A 15,915-nucleotide genomic window follows, 5' to 3' on the forward strand; every position below is an offset into this window, starting at 1 on the left:
CACACCAAAATGATAGGAAAGCACCCCAAGCCCTCAAATTTATTTACTGCTTCCAGCCAATTTTGTACTACTGCACATCCGCAAAGCCAGGGTTATTTCCACTCGTTGTCTGTGCTATAGCAAGTGTAGAGAAAACAACTTTGATCAAAACATTTTCCAGCTCTTTCTCTAACATTTCGTTCGAACAACTATTTCAGCTAGTGCCTGGCACTGTGTTCTTGTGCAGTTATTTCATCTCCCCAGAAAAACACACATCAGGTTCTGGAAGTGCCGACTGACCTGTGTGTGCCAGGCTCAGAACTCTCACTCAGAATCTCCAGCTGCCCTTTGAAGACTTTGCTGCACTTTTACAATTTTCCTCTTTCAGTAATGGCAGACATTTTCTAGGAATTTTTTCTTTTCTTTGCCTGTCGAACCACTGAAAGAAAGAAGAAATATCTATTGTCCGCAGTGTGACAGAGATCATAAATTTTGCTGAGAAAATTGAGAATTATGTTTACTGCCTTTAACTAATGGGCAAGATTAGATAAGAAAATTTCTGCTTCCAACAAGTGAAACAAAAGGCTTGATTTTCAATGGATATTAGTTTTCCATTCTTTCTTGTTTAACTACTTAACACCTTCATAGTGGATCTCACTTCTTGCCATGATTTTAAAAACTAGGAGCTCAGCGTGTACTGAAATGACTGTCCCCACCATTTCTCTCTGCATAGCTTCCTATACAGAAAAGGTCAAAAATGTCAGTCAGATGGTACCATTTGGCATGAAGATGAATATAGAAGCTAAAGAGGATTTAAAAAATACATGATCTGGCATTTGAAACAGAGGGCTGGCAGCTGAGTCCTGCTTTTATTCCTTTATCTGCTGGTGACCTAGCACTTTGCCTCTTACGGGTATATTTCCAGATTTAATAGTTTTTTTGTCTCAGTGTATGGCAGTGGAGAAAATTCTGCAAGGTCAGAGTCAGATTTTCAGAGGGTGAAAGAGCTGTCTGGGCAATGCTACCTCTCTCCACAGAGGCATCTGTGTATATACTGAGGGCAGAAGATAGGGTTTGTGCCCTCTGTGCCTCAGAGATACTGAAAAGTTTACCATAAAGTCATGCAAATGTCAGAGGAGAGGTAGGCATCCTTGACAGGGCAATCTGGTCCCCTTGTTTGTCATTCTTTATGGTAGAAGGAGGGAAAAGAGGCTGGGTTACTAATGCGACATTTACTGTGGGCTCAATGAAACCAGCCTGAGCTTTAGTGCCTTAATTTTCCCATTTGTGAAACACAGCTGAGGGCTCACAGAGGATTCACAATCCATAACACTTCTGTGTTCAATCTGCCTGCAGAAAGAAGGCAAAGTTAAAAGAGAAGGCCATATTCTGATCAGCATGGTGTTTGCTCTAAAAACTGCAATATACAGCATGAAAGTAGAGCACAAATACATACCTGGATATGAATATATGTGTGGTATGAGAGTGGAACAAAAAGTCTTTTAAAAAAGGAGTACTAGATTCTTATGAGCCATATTTATCTGTGCAGTAATGCTTTTAGGTATTGTTCTTAAGCATCTCTGGAAAGCAGTGAAATATGAGGGCTGTTCCAAAAGGGAAGTGGGGCATGGTGATGATGAGTTGATGGTTGGACTAGATGGGCTTAGAGGTCTTTTCCAACCTTAATGACTCTATGATGCTGGGTAATGACTCCTATTTGGTTATGTTCACCCATGATGTTGGCCCAGAGACAGATGTCGGTGGCATGGCAATACAGGTTGAACCTTCCCACCAATATTGTGTTACATTTTGTTCCCATGTGACACATGGCAGCACAGGGGTAGTCTAGCAGAATGGCATCTGACACAGAATAACGCAAAGTTGTGTCACTGAATTCATTTGTAGGGGAAAAAAGTGCACCCATTGACATTCTACACTTGCTGAACATTTGTGGAGTCAAAACAGTGGATGTGAGCACAGTGAGGTGGTGGATGATGTGTTTCTGCAGTCGGTCACCTCCAGCAGTGCAGATTTTTACAAGCGCAGTATGCAGGCTCTTGTTCATCATTGGCAAAAATGCATAGCTAATGGTGGTGCCCATATTAAAAAGTGGTGTTTTGTAACTGAGACTTCAATCTATCAAGTAGTGTTATTGTGCTCTTTGTATCTGTTGTAGTTTCCATGGAAATAAATGAGAGACATTACTTTTGGAGCATCCAGTTGGTCTTGGAAATACCCATTTTTCAATGTGTATTGTGAAGGTAAGGGGGCCATTGTTTAGGTTGTGACTGTTTGCAAGCAGTCAGGGCTCTATGTCTGTTCCCTCTGTATCTGTTGGCTCACCATTCTCTGGTTCTAATTGCTCACTTTTATTGTTACAGTTGCCTGTTAAAAATATTTAGAGGTATTGATTAAGCTTTGTCAAACAGTCAGAAGCCATCAGCAGTTAGCCAGCCTGCCAAACTGGTCATCAGTTGTTCTTAAAACATGATAACAAATGACAATTTTCCAGCCTCCAGAGCTTAGAACGACATGAAGTCAGTTTGAATAACCCATGAAAATAACATGAATAATCTTCATGTCAGCTATTTGTCTTCTTCTGGAGTTACACAAAACTCCCTTCTGATGAATATGGGCTTTCTACGCGTTTAGTGCCACGTGTTTTACATTTTCCTTTGTCAATCTTGCCAGCTCTATAGTATCACCTTCAGGTATGAATTGTAGAGAAAGCATTAAAATAGTCAAATAGATGGATTAGATTTGTGTGATTAGATTTCTGGGAAATTTCTTTGAGGGAATCCAAGAAGTTGTTGGTTTTTTTTGTTTTTTTTTTTTTTTTAACTCTGTTGACTTGTATACCTGGAGATTAGCTGTAATTTTGAGGTATTCAATGAGGGTTTCTGGATTTTGAAGCACATTATTTATTATATCAGTTGTCTCATGATGTCTGATCATCTCACCATAGTCCTGAAAATATGGAGAAAACTTTGGGATTAAACTGCCAAACAGCTACTAAATTGTATTTTTTCTTCCAGGTTGTTTATAATTTGGTCTCAGTCTTTCAAGTTGTGTTAGGGCAGGAAGTGGTTCCTAACTACATTTAACATTCACTCCTGTAGTTTTTTCTTTCTCTGTCTGCAGTAATTTCCTTTACAGAAGCAGAGCTAAGGGGTCTGTGAATGGCTGACTTCAATGGCACTTACAGATCCTCCAGAAAACTTACACTTTGTACGTTCACATTTCATCCCTTCTCTTAGAGGGTGGAGAGTTCTAGTGCAGGAACTTTCTTCTCAAATTCACGTTACCTCGTTTTTATGATCTTTACAGTGCATATGTAATACCAACTCTTATGTGAAATGCAGAAATAATTTCCATATATTTAAAATATTAGCTGAGTTTGCAGTTCGGTGTAAATTATACATTCCTTTTTTATTCTGGTGCAGAGAAGTCAAGTATCTGCTTTTTTAGGATGTCTAGGTCATCAGCCATTATAAACTGTCCATCACTCATTTCTGTGTCCAGTATGTTGCCATATGCAGAAAGCAAAAACCTCAGTTCCTAATTGTTGTAAATCACCAGTTGTAGTAAAGCAGGACAGATTTCTGAATGAGATATCAGACATTCCAGTGATATTGTGTCTCTGCGTGGAAGTTGCTCTTTGCTTACTATTAGATGGTTCATAATTTATCAGAACCAAAAGACCTTGATGCTCTCTATCTGTAACATGAGACTAAGCTGCTGCTGTGCAGAACAGGTAAGGTTGTGCTGACCCTGACTGACTGTTTACATATGCTCTGAGATTTTATTTTCTTCCCATCGTGATGTTAAGGCTCTCCATTATCAGATCTCATCTTTGGAAAGTATAACTAAGTGCTCCTGCAGCCAGTAGTAATGAGATCAGGTGATAACTCAGGTTGGAAGGTCTTTCAGGAGTCCAGCATGCTGCTTGGAGCTGGGTCAGCTGGAAGATCAGATCAGGTTGTTCAGGGTTAGGTCTAGGCAGCCCTTGAAAGCCTCCAAATATGAAGAAGGGAATCTTTCTGGACAGTCTGTTCCAGTGATTGATTGTCCTCACAGGGAAAAGTTTTTCCTTCTACCCAATAAAATGTCCTTCTTTTAACAGTAAAATACACTTACGTTTAACTTGTTAATTTTGGTTGTTGTCTTCTCAGTGTTGGGCTATGTGAGGGACCTGGGCTTTTTCAGCCTGGAGAAGAGAAAGCTCCCCCCAGGAACGTTCACGATGCCTATGGGAGACTCTTGAGAACTCAGAGCTCAGCTCTTTGCATGCCAGATACTCCCTTACCATTTTATCAAGGATGGTTTGTTTGGAATTATCTCTGAAAAAATGTTTGAAAGAAGATGTTTTAAATAAAACAGCTATAGTTGTTGCTGTTATGTGGGAATTGAAGGAATTCTTGCCCTCCTTGTAGCCTTTGACTTGGGGTATCTGGCATTGCATGACATCTTACCCTTTTGGTGTTGCCTGTGTGACTGTGTGATATTGCCTTGGTCTTTTGGACATCTGTAATTCTTTGGCAGTCTGCTAACAGTTGCAGGGAGACTTGCTGTGCTCCAGTTTTCCTTAACAAATATAATATGTTTTTCCCAAACTTGCTAACATACACAAAAATAAGAACTGATTGTCTCAGTTTTTGCATATGTCTGAATCTTCTCTCCAATAGCTGTCTCACATTAATTTATTCCCTGAAGTTATATGAATTACTGCTACAAATGATTAACACTTAAGAAATGGGGAAATTGTTGTTCAGACAGCACCTATCAGTCTGACTAGCAGGTATACAAAAACTTATTTCATTGCAAAACAGAGTAACACCCAAAGGCAAAGAATTGCATCCATGTTCTCTACCTGCTTAATAGCACATTTTCTTGTTTTTTTAAAAAAAGTCTGCCAATAAATACACATCTATTTGACTTGACTTCTGAAAAAAACATTTTGAACTGTGCTGTTGTTTCTTTGTTGCATATCTGCAGGTTTTTGCATTATTTTCCATAATGTTGAGAGAAATAAAAGCAGATTACTAGTCAGGATTGAATCTCTAATTTGTATTTCTAAATCTTGCACGACTCTGTTCCCCCAAGAATGGTAAATTACTTGAGCACAAGCTGCAGACCTAAATGAAACAAACTTCTATATTTGATTTCTCATCAGAGAGAAAGCAGGTGCATGTAGTTATTTAATGAAAAACATCCTTTTCAGTCCGACCAAAGGACCTGCTACATTTATCATTTTGGGGTGGTTGTTACTATTGCCAATACTACTGCAGTGCCTCAAAAACATACTTGAAGACTTTGCAAAGACAGAGCAGCTTCTCGTCCAAAAACAGTGGGTGTGCCTTCTGAATATGGAGAATCATTCAAGTAAGAAGTGGGGAATAGGCAGAGGGTGTGGGACTTGAGTTTTTATGGTCAGAGACAGTGGGTTTCAAGAGCAATGCTGACTAGACAAGCTATGATCTCTTATAATTTAGGATATGGCTTTAAAAAGAGGATTAAATCTTGTTTAAAGCTATTTAAACTTCAAGGCTAGCTACGTAAAAGGATACAAACAGCTTAACAGAACCAGACTGAATGCCCATCTAAGCTAGTGTCCTGTCTTGCACAGAAGCCCATAGAAAATATGTGTGTAAAAATAAGTGCAAGTATGGTGAAAGAGCTCAGGGATTTCTTTTTTTCTGTTGGCTCTCCCAGATTTTGTTGAACTCTATCACGGTGACTTCTGAACCTGAAGTAGTACCCAATTTGTCTTAACTAATAGCTTTTATTGAATTTCTTTCCCACCTGCGAAGAATTTGGTGGGTCATTCCAGGTCCTCACATACTATGCTTGTTTGAGAGAGAAAAGCTCCATTTACTTTGATGATATCACTGTTTGCTGCTATGTTATTACCATTATTATACCCTCCTGTACATTAATAGAGCTGAGCTATTAGCAACATCCCACACATTCTGCGTTTATGCCAGCGTAGTGAATCAGAAAAACATCTGCCTGGAAGGTAGAAATGTGTTTTAATGTATGAATGCGTCAACACAAAAACTCTACAACTTCTGCTCTAAGCTCACACTGGAGAATGTGGAAGAAACTGGTGAATGTCTGCGGTTAGAAACTGGCCCTTGTGCAAATCCCGCAGAAGAAAGCTCAGATGTCGAAGGTGCCTGTCCACATCAGTGGTAATGAAGAAAGCTGGCACAGTGATCACTTCCCTCAGGAGTAAAGCTGCAGACTGTGACACAGGGATGCACACACTGTGTATTTGGTTGGCATCCACAGACTGTTTTGTCATTAATTTAGGTCAGTGTTGCATTGCTTGAACTCAAGATTCAGTGCGGGGAATATTTAAGGTAATATTGCTACATGTGTTGTTTGTTTGTTTCCCAAAAGCCTTTCTTGGATTTCTGAAATAATTTAAATGTATGCATTTAGGATGAGTGGTATTTGTTAAGTGTGGTGATACCTGATTGGAATCAGCTTGAAGAAGTTGGTGGAGTGATACAATAGAGGAGAGAGAGTACACTGAACTTCTACTGCATAGCTTAATAGGCTCAGGGGTCAGAGTGATCCTCCTGTTGATACCATGGAGTTTGGCAGCGAATGCCTCTCTGGATAAACAGGAATGTCAGCCAGTGCAGAACTATCATCCTGACAGATGTGTGTCGTAATGGCATCCACAGACAGGTCTGATAGCAAAACAGAGCTCAGATGTTTCCTAAGAAACTTATCTCATTTCACAGTAACAGGAGGTTTTAAAAGTCTTGTTTTCTAATGCACCTATAATAAAATGAGGTCTTCTGAAGTTGACTACACAGCCTTGCTTGAAAAGCCCAGGGATTTCTTAGGCCATTCTGTCCATAACTTTCATTCTTAAGAGTAAGGTGACACAGAATTCCCATTCCTCTTTAATCCCTCTCACCCCCTTTATCTTTTTAGGCATGAAAAAAACTTGCAATGTATGCCAAAATAGAAAGTTCATCAGAAACCAGGCAGATAAGGAATCTCACGGCTGTAGGAACAGCAGCGTTGCAAGTATTTAGTAACATCACAGCAGCCTTGTTCCGCATTTGCAATTAATACACGTCTGTGTTTGCATTTGTTATAGGACTCTTGACAGGACCAACATAACAAGAAAAACGAACAACCTGAGTAATAAATCTCTGGAGGCATTCAGCAAGTGCCATAGGGCTCATTAATCTTGATTATTCCCCATAATAGATAACTTCACAAATCAGCTATTCTCCCCAATCATGCACATAAGGATAATGTATATATAATAGCCTCCCGTACTGTAAAACCCCAAATAGAATTTCATTTTTTAAATATAAATCTTGACAAATGCAAGACAAATATTTATTGAAAAGGGATGGGCATGAATAAAAATGAACTGGACTGAAGCAAGCAGAATAGAGACTTGTGAAAAGAAGGTGGCATCTTTTCTGATTGCGTTTTTGTTTTGCTGTGTTTCTCAGCGTTATGATGTCTCTATTTGAATCAAGAAATTTATTTATTTATAGCCTGAAGTAGATGGGATTTTCTTCCTGAGAGTTTTGGCCAGGGAGATAAAGGAGGCTGCAGCTGCAGCCTTCATGCATGCTCTGTGAGGAACATAGACAGGAGAAAATAGAAGCAGCTGAGAAACATCCTGAATCCCAGACATCTTAGCATTCATAATTTATGCTACTAATTCCCTCTTTTTATTGTAGTCTTCCCAGAAATTTCCTTTGAAAAGTGCCAAAATCATCAGAGGAAACCATGGTTCTGATCTGATGTGTTTATCAGTTATTCTCAACTGCACCTGAAATATGCTGTCAAATCGTAATACATCTGTGAAAGATGTTGCATTCGGAAGAACGTATGTGATCCTTTCAGTAAGGTAGCAAAGCTGCTCTGGTACCCATAGTGGGTGCTGGACTGCAGGCTGTGCTTCAGCCCACTGATCAAAATACTGAGGTTATCTTGAAGCTAATTGTGCAAAGAGAAAAAAAAAGGAGATATTTGAACTCTTAAAAATGTGTAAAATATACTGTTTTCAATGCAGTTGATATTGGAAGAGGATAAACAAGGTTGTGGGAGGGAATAGATTAACTTTCTTTCATAGAAGACCAGTACTTTTATATCTTCATAATCACAGTGATCTGAACTTGTTGCTTAAGAGTAAGTTCTGCTGATTGAAGTTTTGCAGCTGTAAAGCCATACTCACAGGTTTTTCTCTTATGCAGGATAAAGCATGTGATGCGATTGCCCTCATCTTTGCCTGCAACCCCATTTTGCCTCCTTTTCTGTCCCCTCATGTTCACATGCTCTCAAAACCCAGGATTTTGTTCTGTGACCTGGGGCACGAAAATAGCAGTTCTGTGTGAGCAGAAAGAATTTAAAAGACTAACAGCTGAGCTGCTTTAGGGAGGGTTTCCTCTTCTTGTTCACAGCCCTCATTCCACTCCTTATAACAAGTCCTGAGGTTGTATTTTCTTTAAAATCTAATAGAAAAGAGTGCATGCATCGTCTTTCAGATTTAGAACAACTTGAGTTTTGGATCCACTTGCTTTTCCAAGACCTGCTTTCAATTCTACTTCTTTAATTCTTTTGCATGTGAATGGAAGACCTGCCTATAAAGTATCACACACATTTAACAGAGAACACTGCACTCCAGTGCTCTGTCTCTGTTCCTAAATACGTATACATTAATAACATCCACAGGCAAAATATATTCTTGCCCAGAGGCGAAGAATGAGTTTTAACCCTAAGAAATTTAAGAAAAAAATTGAGTCTCTTCAACTTCTTTTAAGTTTGGTTGGACGTATTCAGGATCTTGTTTAGACATTTGTGTTCAGACACGTTTGTCTTCAGACTTCTGCAAAGAACTCACTGAGTGTCGAACAACTACGCCTTTTGGCTTGAAAATGTTCTTTGATATCTGCATAGTCTGGTAGTTTGAGGCATGGATTTGGAATAACAGAATAACTGAAGTCTATTTCTAGCTGTCTGACAAATTCAAGTAACTCCCTTAATCTCTCTTGGACTCAGTTTCTCGCTGCATAAAACTATACTATTAATACTTCACCGTCTTTGTAAAATGTTCCACAGTCTTTTGATGAAAGGAATTATTTTAAGTTCAAAGTGTTTCTCTTAATGAAAGAATGAGCTTGCTTATTCTTGAAGAAATACATTATATAAACATCAAAGAGCTGTTTGCACCATGTGGTAGTCTGCCACAAGGTGCTTCTCTGTCTCAATTAGCAATATTTTTTCTTTTACTTTTCCATGTAAAAGAATGTATGTGTTGATATGGATGCCATGACATACAATTTCATCAATGGAAATGTATGAAGTACCTACAGTGATTGGCATCAGCCCTACTTGGCTTGTGGGCTGATTTCTCCAAGGATCAAGGAGTCAATGCTGGAGAGCAGCTTGAGTTTCACAGTTCAGTTTGCAACCAAAAAGGTTCCTGGCTGATTTTTTGTTTAGACTTGGAATAATCTCCAAAAGTAGGAGCGTCCTTATATTGTGTTGGAGAAGTTATCAAACTGCAGATATGTTTCTTAGAATAGAGTCATAGAATAGAATAAAAGAATTGTAGGGGCTGGAAGGAGCCTCTAGAGATCGTCTAGTCCAACCCTATTGACTGGTTTAGGTCCCACCACAGACTGGTTTGGGATGGAGGAGACCTTAAAGATCATCTGGTCCTAACCCCCTGCCATGGGCAGGGCTCTCTCTCACTAAATCAGTTTGCTTAAAGCCCCATCCCACCAGGCCTCAGACATCTCCAGGGATGGGGCATCTGCAGCTTCTCTGGGTAGCTGTGCCAGTGCCTCACTGCCTAGAAGAATTTCTGCTTAACATGTAATCTAAATCTCTCTTTTTCCAGTTTAAAGCCGTTATCAGTATGTGCCCTTGTAGTAACTCCTTTCTTTGGGAGTTAATGCAAAAAGGCACCTTTCCAGATGATGATTGACGCTTTAGTCAGCCACTAATAAAAAGAGTTTAACCAGGTGGAAAATATGATATATCCTTAAATGGTTTAGCCATCATTTTTATATTTGTTTTCCTTTTTGTAGCATTTTTTTTTTCTTTCTGGCAAATCTTGGTTCTAAGCCTTGTGATCTTGATTGCTTCTCCCTTTTCTCTTTGGTAAACTGAAGAGTGGCATCGGTCTGTCCCTTTCCTGTGATTACCCAGCACAGCAGACTGCAAGGTAGTGCTTTTTTAGAAGGCAATTGAAGGAAGTCCTGCATTGGGAAGTTAAAGTGCAACCAGCCAGGAGAGTGGCTTACAAGGCATTACTGACACAGTATCCCCATTACACACAGAGGTGCTCAGCATTTAAGTGTGGAACCTGCTCTGCTGGGAGAAGGGACCGTGCCCCTTTGCCTTGTAGACACATTCCAAGTCTGACTGCTTCTCCTAGAGATGTGGAAGAGGATGGGGACATGAAAGACAGCTAATACAGCAGAGAAGTTGGCCCTGAAGGAATGTGCACCTCTGGGTTAAAAAGAAGTAAATAGAAACACCCAAGAGGGTTTGTAGTAACCTTGGGCAATATGAGTCCAGAGGGACACTTGTGTTGCTTTGAACAGCAACACATCTGATGCTGATACTCTTGTTTTTGTGCATTATGTACTTGGAAAGACATTAGAAATTTTTTTTTCCTTTGAGGTATTTGGAGGGATGTTAAGGAATATTAACCCTTCTGGCTTAAACTGGAATTACTGAGTTAGATTGGTAAGGAATGGAGCTAGTCAATGGTGGAATATGAATGTTGGAAGGTTTTAACTGATGGCAGAAAGAGAGGACAGCGCTGTGTTAAGGTATTTTGAGTTAAAGGTTTACAAGGAGAAGTTGATCATCCACGTCCTCTCCCCCTCTTTATTCCCCCCAGACTTTGCTGCGGTGGGACTGTAAATACAGGCAGTTAAGTGGCAGGGCCTTGCTGGAGGGATCATTTCCATCTTCCGAGATAACATCTAGTATTGTCAGCAGGCAGCACTTGCTTTTACTGGAGCAGATATCTCCATGAGCCTGTGAAATATGTCATGAGTCAGTAGTCCTATGCTTGTTTCTGCAAGATCAAGTGACCAAAATCTGTTCCCAGTGTAAATTAAAAAAACAAATGAACCCGTTTATTTTTAAGTTGTTTGGAAACTTGACTAGTGAAAACAGTTCTAAATGCCATCCAGTTTCAAAAACGTGGCTTTGAGTGTCTGAAATAGAACTTTTAGTTGTGACAGACTCCCAGTGCTCACATAGCGGGAGCTTGGGAGATGAGAAGCATGTGTTTCAACCTAGATGTCCAATTTAGAAATAAATGCATAGTCTCTCAGTCTCTAGGCTAAGACCTGTGTTATGGAAAAAAAAGTTTAAGTAATGCTGTTTCCATTATAAATAGAGACTAATTTTCTCAAAAAGACTCTTAATATTAAGCAAACAAGTAAGTATGGTACTAAAAACATTCTCAGTGCTTCATTGCCTTGGGTTTACAATATCATTTACATGTCAAATTATATTTCATCTTATGATTTAGTAATGCCAGAAGAATAGATCTAATTCTGTGTCTCATGATACCCTTAAAGATGGAAGATTGCTTTCCATGGAGTGTGAAACTCAATTTGTAGTCATGTGTATAAAACATGACTTTATGGCAGATTAGCTTGCTGTAGATTTAGTTCTCTCTGACAGTGAACTGAAAAATATTAGCATTTCAGTGAACACAATATTAACAGCAAGAAGAGAGTATTACTGTAATATAGGAAGTAGGATGACTCTTTTGGAAGTAGAGCCAATAAGCAGAAGAAAATGCATTTGCAAAGAGTTTAGACGAAGTTGGCCTAACTTTTTTTCTTTCCTCCTCTTTTTCCCTCCCTCACCATGAGTCATTTTAAGAAATAAATGTGTTTGCAGTCCTCAAAGTGACCACTCAGTGATTTTCAAGAAAAAAGCAAACATAGAAGGGGGCATCTGGATGGTACATGGTTGAGATGACTGCAGGAAACATGAGGGTGATTTTTGTTGTTTTTTTAAAGGCTTCCATTTTTGATTTGTAGATGTGTTGTTTGCTTTTTCCAGTACAAGCAGAGGATCAGAGCATGCGATCACATGCAGCTCGTTATTTGCACGGCTGGGATGGTGCTGGCATTTGGCTGAACCATCTTTCTGAGTGCTCCTTGCCTCTCGGGTGTGACGAGGCTGTCACTCAATGTGCTCAGCACTTGGTTAGAATGGGCCTGAGCACGTTACATCCTGCTGTAGCCTCTGCATCCCTCCATGACACCAACGGCTTGACTACAAGACATGGGAGGAGGAAGGGAAATGAAAAGAAGCAGACACTGTAATTAAATGCTGTTCAAGAAAAGCATGTTATATGGAGATTCCTTGTACTGTTTTGTGTCCTGCACTTGAATTTTTGCAGCCTATCTTGTATTTATCAACCAGAGTGATCCAACATGTTTGCACAGTCTGCTTTTATAACGTGACGGATAATAATGTGATTCTTTGTGCCTGACTCAAAGCTAATATATTCAAGATACAAATGATATATGAGGTTGCAGAAAGAACTGCAACATTTTAACTGGAGTTGTAGGAATGTACCCCATGCTTCTGCGCTAATTGGATACTTTTTATTTATTAATTATTTTCATTTGAATTCCTGGAGTCAAATAACATTATGTAAAAACAGCGTAATGATTCTTGGATATTTCTGCAAAAGTAATAATGGAATTTACCTGCTTTTGATCTTTCAAGCTACTCATTGCATCTGTCCCTTATTCCTGTAGTTATCTTTTTTCTCATTGGGTTCTCCATTGATTAGCAGGCAGCATGGGGTTGCTTGCTTCCTTGGGCCAAGTACACAAGCTCTACTTTCTTCTACAAAGGATTTCAGTGTGATTGCTGTCCCTTTGTTTGTATTTAGAAAAGTATTTAAGATTGTAAATGATGTGCTCAATTGCCCCATTCTCTATAGAGCATTTTCCACATATTCCAGAAGTTGAAAATTATGACAGCCTGTTTGTTCTTAATTATGCATGTTTCTCTTAATTCAGATTTTCACTAATTTTCTTTCATTTTTAGCTACAGCTTATACTGTGTGGACCCAGTCCTACAAATAAGCATACAATTAATTCTGTTCGCCAGAATTATTGTCACTGCTGTTGCTTTTTGCAAGCTCTATGGAACTCACTTTATAACATACACTGCATGCAGCAGCGCACTCTGTGGGACGAAAGTTGGTGGACAGTCGCAGCATAGGGTGCTAAAGGATGAGAGAGGAAATTGGCTGTCATCTCCCCACATTGATTGGTTTACAACTGGTTTGGAGCTGAACTGTTTGGAAGAGCAGGTGCATGCCTACTGACACAAGGGCCAGCACAGATTAAGCTCTCAGGAGTCTGAGGAGATGCTTCTCTGCTGATCTGCAAGTAGCTCACGAGCTTGCAGGTACCACAAGCACACTGTCAGAGCTGCTTGGTGGAGGCCAACCCCATAGCCAGGCAGCCCCAGAGGAACAGAGCAAGTTGCAGTGAGTTGGAGGCAAAGATAGTTGAGGGCACAGGGCATCTTCCTAGAGTGCTCTGTGGTGATACTTCTTTTAGAAGCTATTGTTAAATATAATTCTAGCAGGTGGATTATGAAATTATATCATCTTATTGTGGTCTCTTTGGTGGTACTGTAAGAGGATAAGTAGATTTGTTTGCTCTAGGAGCCAGGCTCTAACTAGACTGAGAATCTGACCCTAGAATTTTATATTCAAAATAGTTGATTTTCTGCCAACCAGTAGGAAACTTGTCATTCACCACTGTAATTGGGGAGAAATTCTGGAGCTGATGGAAACTCAGGGATCTGTCTAGTTCTATTTCTTTCCTCTGTCCCCTTCTCTGTCCCAGCAGCTTCTCCATTTCTGCAAAATAAAGGATACCTGTTGTATAGGCAAGTTATAAACTGCTGGGGGCACAGCTTGGGAAGCCCCATCGCTCCACCATGCACACATTTTCATCATAGCCCTGGGGATACACTCCAGCTCCATTACCCAAATACAACAAATACAGCCTTCCATACCAGCCTCCTTCACATCATGTTTCCATTATAGTGTCACCTCATCACAGAATCAGAGAATTGCAGAATCTAGGATTGGGAGGGATGTCTGGAGATCATCAGGTCTGGCCCCTCTGCTAATGCATCCTCATGCCCAGAACAGTCTCTTCCTTTGCAAGCATTTAAGCAGCATTGTGTACTATGACAGTGGTAAAAACAACATTGCTAAATCAAACCGAGCCAAGAAAGGATGGTTTTGATACATAAATATAAAGGGAAGCAAAGAGTTAATGACAACTTATCCTGGATGGGACCATAGAGATACCTGTTGTTAATACTGTCAAGCAAAAAGAGAAAGTTGAGAGCGGACCAGGAGAAATACAGAGGGCTGTCTGTGATTCTTCTGCCTTAGAGACATGCTTAAAGTGCATCAGACAAGCCTACTCTGGGACTGCAATTAGGTGGCTACATCAAAGTATATCTTATGTCAGTGGTGTCTTTATCCCTCAGCTTTACATCGGAAAAGCTTATACCAGTAAATACGTTGCTCTGTGTTGCACAGCTTACCCAGAAAAGTTGTCTTCAGTTTAAAAATCGTGCTCTGCAGCGCAGGGAAAAATATCAGAAATGCTGTATCTGCCTACCCAGAGTGAGGAAGCCTGTCTTAGCCACACAGTCCTAAGAAGAGCAGCTTAGGTGTTGTTACTGCATGGTGAAACTTAGGTGTTGTTACTGTATGTCATTTTTTTCTTTGAAAAATGTGATCCTTGCGTGCATAGCAGTATTTATAAATGCATGCACATATTCATGTCTTACCATGGCTGACACCAGCACCTTTCATCCTAACCATGAATGAAATATTGGCCTTTTTGTTAAGCACCTACAGATCCCTTGAAGCTTTAAACAATCTTCCTAGGAATTGCAGGAGGCATTTCAAAGGCTTTACTAAAACAAAACAAAACAAAAAAAAGATGTGGAGTTTAAATAGTTAATGAACACACATCATTTACCTAAACAGTGTTTTTATAGATCTTTGCAAATATGACATTAATTAAGAAAAGTAACTAAAGCTGAAGTGCCACAGAATGTTAATCTTCAGCATCAGTAATTAGCTGTGGATGAGGATTTTTTTAAAATGTTTCCAGTTTGTACCGTTTTGTTGGGGAAGAAACACAACTATGAGGGTTGAATTATTAAGAAAACAAACGAGCCCTGAAAAACTCTTACAGAGTGGTCATGTGTGCACTACTGCAATGAGCCTTTGCTCATCCATGGTTGTATTGCCTATGTGTCAGAAAGTAGATCCGGAATACCCCCCACACATCCCCTTCCCATTCATTCTCTACCTCACCCATTGCACAGTGTGTGCTCCACGTCCTTCACTTGTCACCAAAGGGATCAATGGGCTGGACGAGTTGCAGACAATTGTGTTGAATTCTCATCTTCGCCCATGGCCAGTGAGAGCAGGTAATGCAGACGGCCACTCCATCATTAGCTTGATTGTGTTTTTAACACCCTAGTAAAGGCAGCTCTTTGAATCCGTCCCTCCCGCATGCCCTGATAATTGTTTTGTTTATCAGAACAGTTTTGCGCTCTGCAGCGGGCAGTGAAAGGTCTGTTTGTCTTCCTAAGTTGTTAAATGAAATGACTCAGAAGATGCAGGAAATTAATTTTTGTCGTCTGGATTTATGGCAGAAAAGAAAGCTTTGAAGTGGTGATGTCAGTGTAGCAGCTCTGAAATTCATGAATGAGCCTTCACAAGATTTCCAGAAGCTTAGAAATTGAGGGTTTTTTTTTTAAATAGTTGTCCTTTTTAGTTACCTATTGATATCTGAACCCTAACAATTCATGTCTCCAAGCCTTTATTCAACAGGCATTTCCTATGAAAATGAAAGC

At 39.8% G+C, this 15,915-nt stretch overlaps 1 protein-coding gene across 15 annotated transcripts in view; it reads left to right on the plus strand.

Annotated features, from left to right (window-relative positions):
• CELF2 (CUGBP Elav-like family member 2) overlaps positions 1-15,915 on the plus strand; it is a 367,962-nt gene that overhangs the window by 178,834 nt on the left and 173,213 nt on the right. The window contains exon 1 of one of the 15 annotated variants that reach the window (XM_042872826.1): positions 2,203-2,240. The exons of the other annotated variants lie outside the window; for them this stretch is intronic. The gene's annotated coding sequence lies outside the window, so the exon portion shown is untranslated. Of the gene's footprint in view, positions 1-2,202; positions 2,241-15,915 lie in introns of those variants that run through there. 15 annotated transcript variants of the gene reach the window in all.

The sequence above is a fragment of the Lagopus leucura genome, unplaced genomic scaffold (assembly GCF_019238085.1).
Source record: "Lagopus leucura isolate 7727_CA_CO unplaced genomic scaffold, USGS_WTPT01 Super-Scaffold_100008, whole genome shotgun sequence".
Taxonomy (NCBI): Eukaryota; Metazoa; Chordata; class Aves; order Galliformes; family Phasianidae; genus Lagopus; species Lagopus leucura.